General features: G+C 41.1%; 1 long non-coding RNA gene across 2 annotated transcripts; it reads left to right on the top strand.

Annotated features, from left to right (window-relative positions):
- The first annotated feature begins 1 nt into the window (after position 1).
- LOC116661698 lies at positions 2-8986 on the top strand. Of its 2 annotated transcripts, none has more exons than XR_004317606.1 (3): positions 2-113; positions 1471-2093; positions 3527-8986. It is a non-coding gene; the product is annotated as an uncharacterized LOC116661698 (long non-coding RNA). The 2 variants fall into 2 exon arrangements; XR_004317605.1 differs by having other exon boundaries at positions 1471-2732.
- Positions 8987-9729: the final 743 nt, after the last annotated feature.

Here is a 9729-nt window from a genome sequence, read left to right as displayed (position 1 = left end):
CATTACTTTACATTTAAGGATGAAATTCTTGAAAGACGACTCCCTGACCTGAAGGGATGGATGGAGGAGGAAAGAAAAGAAGACAAGCATCTTTGGCCCATAAAAAATGAGAGGTAACCAGATGGTGGCTAGTTTTCATTGCACCTCTCTGCCCTCCTCAATTTCACATGCCCCTCCCAACTCAACTCATCGGAACTCCACTGAAGGAGACGGCTTTGCAAATTTATTGGTAGCCAAAGAAATCGCTTGAGAAATAGTCTCCCAAACCCAGCGAGAACACTGAAAGCTGACCAGTGCCAGGATCTGAATACTAAAACACACAGATTCAAACTCCGACACCCTCCCTGGTGGGTGTACTTACAGTGGGGGTGTGGCCGTGCAATTTGTCAGCATCCAACATATAAAAATGAAAGGGACACCAGTTTTCAACATCACAGTCCCTCTGAAACAACTGGTAGTCAATTAGCGTTTGTCGGCAGCAAAAGTCGATTTTCTCCCCTGCACGTGGAGGTGAACACACAGAAGAGACTGATGATCCCCGCTGCGAGTGTAGCTAAGTGTGTCTAAGCAAACTGGACTCCATCAGCCTTCTGATGAACAGGGGAGTGTGTGAGCCGTGTGGCTTTGCAGACTGATGGCCAGGCAAAGAGGGCGCTTCCTTAATTTGGGGAGAAAAACGCGGAAGCAGCACTCGCTGGAAATAAATTCTAATTAAAATTTCAGTTGCGCTTCCTGCAGCGTAACCCACGCCAATAGATGAGGCTCCCTCCGTGCTGTCCAGTCATGTGAGCCAGGCTCATTACTGTACCTGTGTGTTTGGTTTAGCAAGTGAATCATGTCTGTTTTCTGGAAATTACATGAGGGTGGAAAACCTTCCAAACATGTTCATTTATTTGCTGTGGAATTTGTTTAATCCTCTTGAGAGCATTTACAATGACAACCTTCTTAAATAAGCATCTTTGCCCGAGAGACCTTCCAAGGCACATGCGCCGAAACCTAGGACAACCCAGAAGCAAAATCAAAACCGCCCAAATTAATCAGCCTCTGCTTCTCTTGTATAGTGAGTATCGTATGACTCATCTTCTCTGCCTGTAAAATGGAAATGGGAGATACTTCTACCCAATAAAATGTCATAGAACTAACCACCAAAATTATATATATTAAAAAAAAAAAGCCAGGGCTTTATGCTGTCCAGGGTTTGAATCATTTATTTAACGTGTCAATTGTTACAAGAATAAACTTTTCTAAATGTAAAACCTCCTCAGAAATCTTCAACTACTATTCAAGAAAAATATCACAGAAAATTTCTGAAAAGTATTTAAAGGAAAATCATTTTTAACTGAATCATATTCTAGGCACACAGAATAAATTCTCTTTAGAGAACTCCTACTTTTTTTTTAATAAATGACCTATAAAAATACACCCAGCATTAATCAGTAAATCTTCATTCCTTATTTTTAAAATTTTTAGGGCATGCTATTTTTTTTAAATCAAATGAGGAGGTATTCGCAAGCCAATGGACAACGGAATTACCTAAGAAGACATTATAAAGCAGCAAGAGCAACTAGCACTTTGACAAGCATTCTGCCTGAGAGTCACTCGTACCATCTCATTTTGACCTGGCCACTTGGAGGTGAGCTCCATCAGCCCATTTAACACATGAAGAAACTGAGGCTCTGGGTGGTCATGTTTCCAGTACTTAGGGGAGCCAGGATCCAAACCCGGATCACTGTCTATAGAGCCTGTGCCTTTACCAGATCACACTTACATTTCTCACACTTCAAATGCACTCAGTCCCCGAGGTAACACACCTTCCTTGCGTTTCTAAGAGTTTTAGGAAGTACTGAAATACAAAGACTTATCAGGCATTTGTGTGGGCTAATTTTTTATTTTCTGATTTTCCTGAATCAGTTCAGGCTGAATTCATACTACTTATGAGGAGAAGTCCTGAGGCAGAGGAGAGAGGGGAAGATAATCCAGACATAAACAATTTCAAGAGATCCACTTCATCAAGGAAGCAAAGTATTAAATAAACCACTTCAACAACACGCTTGTCAATAAACCTTGGTGTCTCTGTCTCAGCCTGAAGGAGGGTAAGCCATCCAGCCCATCTGCCTTCCAGCCACATACCCTGGATGATCTTGGTTCCCTCACCTGTGACACGTGTGTTCTCCAGGGAATCTTTGTAGAGATTAAACGATAAAACTATATGCATAGGGGATACTTATTTGTTAGGCAGTAGGCACTAAACAAATAATAAAATTATTTTATTTCATGAAAATGGGAGGTAGGTCTCCCAATTAAACATTCCTGACAGAATCCCAACAAGCACTTTAATTTATCTGCCAGAAATTGTAAAATAACATTTCTTTTTAAAGGCTGTATCCATTCTCCCTACTTTTTACCAATCCTGGCTGTTATCCTGAAAATCTATTCCCAGAACTTGGCATCCATCTCCCATATTTAAATCCTTTAAGTTTGAAATTATGATGAAGCTTGGGCACATAAAGATTCACACCATAATTCACAGAATAAACAAAGACCACAGGAACAGGGCCACTTCCAGACCCCATGTGCTCAGGACAGGCTCCAAACTTCATAAAATCAGATGCATGCTGTTTGAAGAGAAAGAAAATTGAATGTGATCAAGGAGGCTGACATAGAGCACTGGCTGGCTCAAGAGACGACTCCTTCAACCCCTCGTCTGACTTAAGTCATCTAACAGTTATCAGGTGATCTCTAACTAAAAGTAAAACAGGGGTAGGGTTGAAAAGTAAATTTTTTCCTACAATATATACATATTGTCAACTAAAAATTGGCACTTGTCATCTGCCTCTGATTTGATTAAGTCATGAGCCACTGCAGCTGCTGACCTTCAACACCCTCTGAAAGTAGTTCTGTGTGGAGATCAGGAATGGGGCGCTCTGTGCTCTGGGAAAATGGGCAGAAAATCTTCAGATAGTTAGACATTTTCAGGAAATTTTATGAGCCCAAATTCTTGCATCTCCTCCTATCTAGAAAAGCACTAAAATCATTAACAGAGACACCTGTTCCTCGACTAGCAGCAGCCTCTGACTTAACGTATACTTGACTGCACGTCCCCTTCAATGAAATCTCATATAATGCTGAGCTCCCCCTCATCTTCAGAGCAGTTCCTCCGAGCTCTCTGAGATGCTGTCACCTGGGTTCTGGTCCTCATTTTGCCCCAGATAAAACTTAACCCAGAACTCTCACGTTGTGTGGTTTATTGACAGTACCACAAAAATTAAGCTTACATACTTGAACTCATAGTAAACATTCAGTATCAAACATTTCTTGACTTAAATTACTTTTTAAAAGTAAATAATTATTCCATTTCTTAAATATAGCATCTTTAAATATAAATTAACAGATATTTGTGAATCTTCGAAAAATATATTCTGGAAAAATTTTTAGCTAATTAATAAAAAAGCTATTGTGTGGAGTTTTAGAAATTCAGAAGTGGAAAAGAATAGTATTGTAACTCAAGTTCTTGTTTTAATTGCAGAGATCCTGAGGCCTCAAAAGACATATAAAGTTTCCTGATTTTATACACTGTCCTTTAACAGAAAGCCTAGAACTAAGATCCTGGTCTTTGAGAAACCAAGACTTGCTCGGCTGGTGCAGGGCTGAACTTTATGAAAATGGGTCATGAGAAAGAACCAGAATGCTGGGGCCTGGGCGAGGCAGCGGAAGGAAGGAGGGTCTCACCTGGTCGTGGGTGAGAAATAGGCTCCCGCAGTGCTGGTGTGATGGGCATCCCTCAAGTGCCTGAAAACTACTATTTAGCACACCTGCCACCGAAATGCACACATGCTGTTTAACTAGAAGGCTGACCAGGAGGCTTTCTCAGTGACACAAGAAGCTATTTTCATGTTAACTCTACAACTACAGGAAGAGAAAGAATAGAAAGCTGATATTAATTAATAATTTACACCAAGAGCCAAGGAATTTCCAGGAGAAATATAAAGACTTGTTGGAAGTTTCATTATGTGAACTTACTGCCAATTCAGTTGTCTTAAAAATTGTTCTATAAAATATATTGTCCTTTGCTGTTCCAAATCACATTTGAAAGAATAATGTTTCTTAAGGGTGTTTCTGGAATTTTCTTCTATTTCCTAACACCAAATCTCAGAGCTTTAAAGAAATGGAGGGTTGGAATTTCGTCCACTCTTTTCTAGGCAAATTATTGTTCCTGCAAAGAACAAGGGGGGAATCACACAGAAAAGCATTTGAGCATCAGGCTGCTTACATTTCCTCCGGAAGTCTTGGAAAATAACGTGGAAATGAACAGCAGGACAGAAACCTGGCGGGAGGGTCACTGGCTAGAAGGTGAGAACAAATGTGTTCTCCAACGTGCTCTGGTCGCCACTAGTTTAAATGAACCGAGCAATTGTTCCAGCATACACGCACCTCTACGTGAAAATCTCAACCGTTACCAACTGCTCAGTGCAGCCCGAAGCAATGGACGGACTGCAGAGGCCCCCGGCGGCTCATCGTGGTGTCTTACACCATGTGCAGGATGATCGGTTCCTTCCCGCCCACTCCCTCCCCTCCCCTCGAGGGAGAAGGCTGGTCCTGAGTTGAGCTTACCTCATAGCAAGCTGTCTCTCAGCCCTCTGTCTAAAGCAAGATAAAAGCAGGAAAGCTACCTGGGACTTTACAGAACCATCCCAAAAGGGAACTGAAGCACCTTTCTTCCCTCCTCTCTGCTGCCTGGAATGTGGACCTGATGGTTGACCCTCAGGCAGCCACTTTGGGCCATCAGGTTGATGGGCTGAAGATAACAGGCATCTTGTTCTCTGACCCAGGGGCCATCATGCAAACCAGCCCTGGGCTACCGATTGCTTGACTTCTTTATGTAAGAGGGAAATACAATTTTAGCATGTTTAAGCCACTGCTGTTATCTGGGGAACTAGGTGTTGTACATTGCCATGGTAAGACCTAATAATAAAGTTAAATATTCACCAAAAACTATTTACCAAATAGTTAATAAATGATAAAGAGATCTTGATTTTTGTTTTAATGCTATGAAATGTAAATCAAGTTTCAGCATATGCCAGTAAAACAAGACACTGTGGAGATAAAGCAAAACAGAGTTTGTAGAACAGAGACCCAAAGCATCCTCCTCTCCAAGGCACAGAAGGACAGCCGTGACTCTACGTGCCAAGGCTGGAGTCACATGGGCTCCCTGTTTTCCTTGTCTTGGGTTATGTTTTGTTTCCAGCCTTGGGAAAAATGGATAAGACTGCTGGTCAAATCATTTCAGGAGCAGCTTCCATCGTGTAGAACCCCTGTCTCTTCCTTTCCTCTGCCTCCTGGAATGTTCTGACACAATTAATCAGTCCAGCCTTCTAAATTGAGCAAATGGGGCTCAATCAATCTGCTTTTAGACAGAGTTAAAAATAGACATTAAAAAGCATAACTAGGAAATCTTATCTTCCAGAGGTCATTGCACAGATGAAATAGGAGAATATCTGTGAATCACTCTGTAAACACTAAGTACAATACAAACAATATTAGTACTGATTCTATGTTAGATTCATCAATAAAGGAATACAGAACCCTTTCTTACCAGAAGGAAAAGGTGCTTTGTAATTTTCTGTCACTTTAATTCTTCAAAAGTTTCTATAAAATTGATGTCTTTAAAAAAATCAATGCACATTAGGGACTAATTTTAAATCCTTCACCTCCCCCGGTTTAACACATATCAAGAATGTTACCATTTCTAGATATTTTATTTAGGAAAGCCTTTGGTATACATGAGGCACAGAGCACGGCAAATTGTCAGTATCACTCAGGATAGGAAAACCATGTTGGATACCCGAACTTGAGGACATGAAGAAGATGCCTGACATGTCCCACTGACCTTTCAAGCTATTCTTTTTCAAACACTTGTTTCTTCTTGGTCCAGAACAGACACGCATTTGTTGATGTGAGACTCTTTAAGTGAAAAGGTCAACCCATCATTGCCACTTTAGAGACTGAAATCTTACCCTCCTCATCCATGTGGACATAGCATCCTTACTGATTCCTAACATGAAAAATGACCATCGATGACATCTCAGGATGCTCCAATGCAGAGGTTCTCTGCTGCAGTGAGGAGGAAAGAGCCGTGTGCTTCAAGACGCACTTACTGTCTGTAGCTCACTTGGCAAGACACTGCAACTTGTCTAAGCTAAAGCTTAAAAGTGGAGAATAGAGACAACATCCATGGCAAAGGGCATTCGGAGGCTAATTCCTTGGCCCCACTTCATCGCTTCTCAAGAGCCGTGGGCAATACCTTGAGAAAGGCAGCAACGTGGTACCCAAGTCATCAAAAAGCTGCACCTCCTACTAGTTGACAGTAAAGCAAGTGTCATCTGGCTCAACAGATCTCCCTGTGTCTCTACAGTGTATGGCTACATTTTCTTTATTTTCTCGGTTGGGGGACACTCCATTTTTGAAAATCCCCCTCCCTGCAGTAGAAGTTCTTAGTTTCCCAATCAGAATGCAGGCTTGAAGGGGGGATAACAGAGCTGATAAAACATAGATCACTATTTATTCCTTGATATATTTTTGGCACATGGACTAAAAATCTTTGGGTCAGTTGGACATCAAGATCATATCTAATTTACACAATTGTCAACTGTCATTTTACTACCAGCTCCTGAAACAGTCACGTGGTCACTAGGTTTTTTTTTTCCTTCCCTTGACCCTGGATTTGATGATTTCTAACCAGACACAATAGATTTTTGAAAAGAAATCTGTTTCACCTTTTGTTTTTAAACTAAATTTGTGTACCTGACCCTGACTTCACTCTAACATTCACAAAAAGCTATCCAAGGACACCCACTTTTGACATCATCTCTAGATGTCTCGAATACACTGCTGAGCTGATTCTTCCAGATCATTAAAATATATATGCACATTATGCTGTGGTCCTCTTCAATTTGTGGTGTTTTCAGTAATCATTACCTCTTTGGATACTTTATTACACATTTAGCATTTCTTTATCCAATTCAGTTACATTAGTATATAAGATTTCAAAAGAACTGGTTTCTCAAAATGATGATATTTAACATCTATGGCCTTTTCTTAATCAAGTAATTCTATAAGGCTGTCAAGGACAGCAGTGGAAGTTGTGTGTGGTGATTGCTGCTTCAGAGTCTCCGGTCCTGCCCCATGATCTTGCAGGTGTTTACGCATCCTTGTGAATGTCAACACATCAGTCTATTAGGAGCTGAAATTAAACTACCTGGATGCTAATTTTTCTTTTAAAAACAATAAACTCAATTTCCCCTACTAATTCTTTATTGTTTCTCATACTGAGGCTCACCACTTTTCCTAATATATATGTTTGGTGGGGAGGGGGGCACAGCCCTGAAAGCCTGCAGACAGCACCCACTCTATAAGATTAACCAGAGGTGGCCGTGGATGTTGTGTGACTTCAGCCACTGAGCACGAGCACCTGCTGTCCCTCCAACTGTTCTGCCTCCATTGCTGACAGTCCTGAAGGTCACTGCCTCTTGTAAAATTCTACAACATTACAGTTCATATATTTTTAAAAGGTATCAAATTGTGAAAGTCGTCTGTTGATTGTGTAAAATGGGGGGTACTTGCCTTTGCTCATTTCAGGCTAAACTAAGTCCAGAAGGACACACACACACACACACACACACACACACACACTCAGTTCTGAGTGCCCCCAAAGAAAAGTTTGAAAGTCTTCGGGACAGTGGTGGCACTCAAACCTTTGGAATTTTGAGCTCTGTGAAAGTATCACTTATTCAGAAATTAAGCATTATAGTTCTAGACCAACAGAATCAGAGTCCCCCACAAGTTACTTACCAGAATTTTTTTAAAGAAACTATCTTCCCTAAAATCCAATGATAAATCAAATATCCATGGAAAGAATATAGATCAGTAATATCAAGCAACAATTTCTACACTAATGCTGATTAGCCATCAGCCCAAACCAAAGGACATAGAAATAAGACACCTGGAGATAAAGAGATGGAAGAGAGGTATTAAAAAGCAAGAATATAAAAGAAGTAATGGCCCTATGGAAACCTGCTCATTTTTTTGAAATAATTACTTGGTTAAAGGAACTCACTCTTGAGGATTGGTAATGCACCAAGAGGAAATCTAGCAGGGAAAAGAAGCAGAAGCAGGTCTCAGTTTTCTCCGAGGCTGATCCTAAATGAAAAAAAAATTCCTTGGCTTCCACAATACACAACCTGCATTGATGTCTAAGCAGAAGAGTGAGGAGGAGAGAAAACCGAATGTGTGTGGAAGCCATCCTTCACCAACACTGCTGGAAACACAGAATTGTGGTGTTGGGGCACTGCCCGACCGATATATATAACAGCAGGAATAAGCTCTAACTAGGTTTCTGAGCGAAAAATGCTTTTAGCTTTAAATCTACTCAAGTAAACATGCAGAGAAATCATGGTAAGTGCTTGAGATTTAGCCTTGCTGTTTAGGTGAGATAAAGGAATTCTTCTACACTTGTTCCATTTTGGAAACATATGTGAGTGGAAGCCAACTTTCACCTAGGTTTTTGAGAACCCAGTTTCTGGCCTCGGGGAATTACGGTACTTACTTATATAAGGGGAGGCACAAGCTCCAGTTGGCTTTTCCATTCCAAAGAGCTTTTACTTGAAACCGGCTTTCAGAATCATGCTGAGAAATCAGAGTTAGTGTTTCTATATGTCACTCCACCTTTTATGCTGTATGAAAGAACTCCACACCACATGCTCAATTTTTAGATAATGTATGAGTTTGGAAGCTGTCCTTCAACTAGCTAATTGGGAACCCACAGTTTCTGGGGTAGGGAAACTACGCTACATACATATCTATGGGGATGCACTAGTACCAAAACGGTTTTTCACTGCAAACCGCGTTTACTTGCAACCGGCTCTGAAAAACACACTGAGAAATCAGAGTAAGTGTTTCTGTATGTCACTTAACCGTCAATGCTGGATGAAAGAACGCCTCTCCACATGATAACTTCTGACATTTGAATGTGTGTTGGAGGTGTCCTTCACCTTACTTGTTGGAAACCCAGAGTTTCTGGTCTAGGGGAACTACGCTACTTACATATCTAACCGGAGGCAGTCGCTCCAACGCGGTTTTCCTAAGCAAACCACTTTTACTTTGAAACCAGCGTTAGTAAACACGCTGAGAAATCAGAGAATGTGTTTCTACATGTCACTCTGCCTTTTATGATGGATGAAAGAACGCCACTCCACATGCTCTATTTTCAAATCTGTATATGTATGGAAGCCGTCTTTCACCTATTTGTTGGGAACCATAGTTTCAGGACTAGGGGAACTACGCTGCTTTCTTATATTTGGGGACGTCCTAGCACCAACTCGCATTTCCACTGCAAACCGCTTTACTTGAAACCGGCTTTGAGAAACATGCTGAGAAATCAGAGATAGTGTTTCAGTATGTCACTTAACCTTCAATGCAGGATGAAAGAACGCCTCTCCACATGCTCACTTATGACAGCTGGATGAGTGTTGGAGACGTCCTTCACTTAAAATGTTGGAAAACAAGAGTTTCTGGTCTAGGGGTACTACGCTGCTTACATATCTAAGGGGAGGCACTCGCTCCAATGCAGTTTTCCACACAAACAGCTTTTACTTTTAAATCGGCGTTAGTAAACATGCTGAGAAATCAGAGAATGTGTTTCTACATGTCACTCTGCCTTTTATGCTGGATGAA

This window comes from Camelus ferus, chromosome 36 (genome assembly GCF_009834535.1).
Source record: "Camelus ferus isolate YT-003-E chromosome 36, BCGSAC_Cfer_1.0, whole genome shotgun sequence".
Taxonomy (NCBI): domain Eukaryota; kingdom Metazoa; phylum Chordata; class Mammalia; order Artiodactyla; family Camelidae; genus Camelus; species Camelus ferus.
This window is presented reverse-complemented; position numbering and strand designations above follow the sequence as displayed.